A 5,234-nucleotide genomic window follows, 5' to 3' on the forward strand; every position below is an offset into this window, starting at 1 on the left:
TGGCCTTATTTTGGCTGATGATATGGAACTTTTCCACGTCTCTTTCTACAGATGTAGGCACTTTGCTTTCTGTGTATTCCATCTGATGAGGTGCATGTGTATTGTCATCTTTTATGTTGTTGAAAAAAGGTATTTGTAATAAAGAAGTCATTGGCGGTGATGTGCCATGGAGTCAGTTCCAACTCATAGCGACCCAGTACAGGGTTTCCGAGGCTGTAAATCTTTATGGGAGCAGAAAGTCTCATCTTTCTCCCACGGAACAGCTGGTAGTTTCTAACTGCTGACCTTGCGGTTCACAGCCCGATTCATAACCACTACGCTACTAGAGCTCCTTAAAGAAGAAGTCATTAGTCTTGTAAAATTCTATCATGTGAGCTCCAGCATTATTTCTGTCACCAAGGCCGTATTTTCCAACTCCTGATCCTCCCTCTCTGTTTCCAAACTTTGCATTTCAATCACCAGTTATTATCAATATACTTAAAAAAAAAAAAAAAAGTCCGTAAGTATCAAGGAAAATTTCTTTATTTTATTTTTCAAGTTTTATTGTTACTTGAGTGATAGTTTACATGGGAGAACATCGGTTTTACACTCATCGTTTTATTGCAAGGATTACAATCTCCTCGGTACATCATCATCCAACAGTATTTGCTTCCATTCCCTCTGTTTTGTTTGTTTATTTGTTCTGGGGGGTGGGGGAAGTGTACACAAAAACACTCAGGAATACATAATCACTTAAACAACCAAAGGACACATTCTGCAAGACTGACTCCTGGCTGCCAGCACACAGCCTTTCTCTTTCCATGAGTCTAGAGTCCTCAGCTGCTCCCTCACACCATGTCCTCACCTCTGCCTCCATCTCTGGTGTCGCTGCTTCTCTGGATAGGGTCTCGCATTCTGCTCTTGGTCTTCTCCCTTGATGATCCTAGGGTACTCTGTTCCTGGACTGTAAGATTAACTACTCCCCACTTTTTGTTATAAAACTTTTAATTTTACAGTTGTGACAGTTGCAATTACTCATTATCATCAATACATCTTGATTGCATGTTTGATCAATTTCAGACTGAAGAAGTTGGTAGAATTCAATTTCATCATGTAAATTTGGATAATAGTGGTATTAATTGGTCTTCCTTGTAAGTGTATGGATATTATCCAATCACAGACAGCAGTGTACTTCATGATAGATTTTGATAGGTTCTTTTTGATGATGAATGGGACACCACTGCTCTTCAATTTGTCATTCTCAGCAAAGTAAACCATGTGACTGTCAGATTCAAAGTGGCCAATACCAGTTCATTTCAGCTCACTAATGCCTAGGATATCGATGTTTATACATTCCATTTCATTTTTGACAATTTCCAATTTTCCTAGATTCATACTTCATACATTCCACATTCCAATTATTAATGGATATTTACAGCTGTTTCTCTTCATTTTGAGTTATGTTCCACCATCAAATGAAGGTCCTGAAAGCTTTGCTCCATTTGCATCATCATGGTCAACTCTACTTTGAGGAGGCAGCTCTTCCCCAGTCGTATTCTGAGTGCCTTCCAACCTGAGGGGCTCATCTTCTGGCACTATATCTGACAATATTCTGGTGCTCTTCATCATGTTTCAGTATTCAATATTCTGCTCTCTGACTGTGTTTCACTGCTATTCATAAGGTTTTCATTGACTAAATGTTTGGAAGTAGTCCGTCTCTCCTTCTTAGTAGTCTGTCTTTGTCTGTCCATCCCATGGCATAGCCTCCAGAATCACAACAGTACGACAAACTAACAGATGAGTGGTGGATTTTTCCCATAGAATCCTTCAATATTTCAAGTCGAGGCTTAAAGTTTTCTTCAGTTTCTCAGCTTGAGAAATGCCTAGTTTTTTCTTTCGTTTTGGTTTTCTGACTCTAGGTCTTTGCACTTTTCATTATAATACTTTACTTTGTCTTCTTAAGCTTCCCTTGGAATTTTTTTGCCCAGCTCTTCTTACTTCCTTATTTCTTCCATTTGCTTTAGCTTCTTTATGTTCAAGAGGAAGTTTCAGAGACTCTTCTGACATCCATTTTGGTCTTTTCTTTCTTTCCTGTCTTTTAAATGACCTTTTGCTTTCTTTCTGTATGATGTTCTTGCTCTCATCCCACAATTCCTCTAGTTTTTGGTCATTAATGTCTAATGCATTAAATCTGTTCTTGAGATGGTCTGTAAATTCAGGTGGGATATATTCAAGATCATATTTTGATTCTCATGCACTTGTTTTAATTTTCTTCAACTTCAGCCTGAACTTGCACATGAGCAATCAGTGGTCAGTTCCATGTCTGCCCCTGGCCTTGTTTTGGCTAATGATATTGAGCTTTCCCACCATCTCTTTCCTCAGATGTAGTCAATTTGATTACTGTGCATTCCATCTGGTGAGCTCCAGGTGTATAGTTTGTTTTAAAAAGATATTTGCAGTTAATAAATCATTGGTCTTGCAAAATTTGATCATGTAATCTCCAGCATCATTACTATCACCAAGGCCATATTTTCCAACTACTGATCCTTCATCTTTGTTTCCAACCTTCACATTCTAATTATCAGTAATTATCAATGCATCTTGAGTGCATGTTTGATTAATTTCAGCCTGAAGAAGTTGGTTCAGCTCTTCAATTTCATCATTGCTGAAAGAAATGATGAAATTTGAACAACTGAATTGAAGAAATTGACTTTAATGGTTTGTAAAATATTTGAATAATAGTGGTAAATGGTCTTCCATTTATTCCACATAGGCATATGGATATTATCTTATTACAAATGGGAAATCTATTAAGTATTTATTTGCTGTGTACAAGCAGAAAAGTTCTAGGCCAGATGAAGAGCAGTCTAACTTGAATTGCCAAAATAGAGAGTCATGGTCCCTCAATCAATTCCCAGACATGAGCCAGTTTACAGATCTACAACCCCTTCAATGAGGGGAAGGCTGGGTCCCCTTGAGGAAGGATCTCACTACACTGATAAAAATTTTATACTATTAATCTTTCTCCTCACCTTCTACAAAGGGATCTACAGTCTTTTACAAGACTGACTGTTCATTAGTGAAAAGAAAATAATTAGACTCCCCATCCTTACCAAACACCAGCTCTACACTGACAATTCCAGGAGACCCAAAACATCACTGTGGTTCACAAGAGTTGCGATGTATGGAGCTCAGGTCTGCTCACACTGGGTCCAATGGGTCCCAAATCCAGTCTGTAGAGATTTTCCCTGTTGTAGAACATATACTTAGAATAGATATACTCAGCAATGGCCAAACAGAACATTTACAATTGTCAAGTAAACATAGCTTACTTCTTGCCTCCAGGCAATTACCTTTACTGGAGATCTTTCTATATATGGATTCAAGTTACTTTTTAATGTATTTTCTTTTCTGTCTGAAGAACTTACTTTAGTATTTCTTGTAGAGTGAGTCTAATGATATGACTATTTGCATCTTTTGTTTAATAGGTGAATGTCTTAATCTCACCATCATTTTTTAAAGACAGTTTGCCAAATTCTTGGTTGACAGTTCTTTTCTTTCAGCACTTTAAATATGTCATTCCATTACCTTCTGGACTCTAAGGATTCTGAAGAAAAAAAAGACACTTAATCTTCCTGGAACCCCAGTAGCCCTGAAAGGTCAGCAGTTCAAATCCACCAGTGGCTCTATGCAAGAAAGATGCGGCTTTCTGCTCCCATAAAGACTTACAGCCTCACAAACCCTAGGCAGGGTCGCTGTGAGTTGGAACCAACCTGAGCACTACCAATTTCACTGGGACTCATTTGTATATTCTGAAACTTGCCAGCTTCAGGTTTTTTTTTTTCTTACCTTTAGTTTGTGAGGGTCTAATGATAAAGCGTCTTGAGGAGGATTTCTTTACATTTATTCTGCTTGTGGAGTCCTGGTATGGTGCTGTGGGCTAATGCCTCAGACTGCAAAGTCGTTTGAACTTCAAGCTCACCAGCTGCTCCTTGGACACCCTATACAGGGTCACTATGGGTCAGAATTGACTCAACGGCACTTAACAACAAAAACAGCAATTCTACTTGTAGTTCATTTAACTTCTTGGATTTCTAGGTTTTTATTCTTCATCAGATTTGGAAAGTTATCTGCCATTATTTCTTTTAATACTCTTCCTGTGCCTTTCTCTCTCTTGCGTCCTTCTTGACATTCCATAACATCTGATGTTGTCCCATAGTTCCATTAAACTGTGCTTGATATTTTTGCGCTATCTCCCTTATTGCTAATTTTGATTTGACTTGAAAAATTTGATTGATTTATCTTTTAGGTCCCTGATCGCTTCTTCTGCCTGTTGAACTGCCTTATCCAAGTCTTCCACTGAATTTCTCAGTTTAGTTATTATATCTTTCAGTTCCAGTATTTTTCTGTTTTCTTTTTATAGCATTTATCCCTTTATTTAAATTCTCATGTTATTTATTCATTGCATGCCTGATTTCCTTTAATTCTTTTCTATGCTTTCCTTCAGTTTTTGGAGTTTGCTCAGTATGATTGTATTATATTCCTCCAGTCTAGTCATTAGTGAAGCCTCCACTTACACAATATCTCACCCTTCATCTTGTTCATTCAGTGAGCCACCATTTTCATTCTTTTATTATGTCTTGTAATCGTCTGTTGACCTTAGGACATTTAACTTTTGCTTAATAATAGCTTTCTCAGTTCTCTCCAATAGTTGCTATTAACATGCTGTTTTCTATAAGAAGCCCCTAAGTTAGCAGAACTTTTAAACCTTGCTTGTCCTCCCTCTCTTAAAACGTTTCTGGAAACTCCTAGGCAGGTCTCACACATAAGAAAACCTAAGTACTTGCACTAATCCGTCTGTCCACCAGAGGGTGCCACCATCTAGCTTTGGTTATCTTTCTCTTGCTTTGGGGCACTTTATATAACCTTTTGTACCACACCCCTAAGTGACCAGGGAGCCAAGAGCTATCAAATTGTCAGTGGGGAGAATTGATGAGGTTGTTGTTAGGTCCTGTGGAGTCGGTTCTGATTCATAGGGACCCTATGCACAGCAGAACAAAATACTGCCCAGCCTGGGCTTGTCCTCACAATTGAGTTCATTGCTGCTGTCACAGTGTCAAATCCATCTCAATGGGGATCTGCTTTTCCACTGATCCTTCACTTTACCAAGCATGATGTCCGTCCCCAGGGATGGGTCCCTCCTAGTAACATGTTCAAAGCCATGCTGGCTTCTAAGGAGCAATTGAAAATGCTAT

Source organism: Chrysochloris asiatica, unplaced genomic scaffold, assembly GCF_000296735.1.
Source record: "Chrysochloris asiatica unplaced genomic scaffold, ChrAsi1.0 scaffold00034, whole genome shotgun sequence".
NCBI classification, from domain to species: Eukaryota; Metazoa; Chordata; class Mammalia; order Afrosoricida; family Chrysochloridae; genus Chrysochloris; species Chrysochloris asiatica.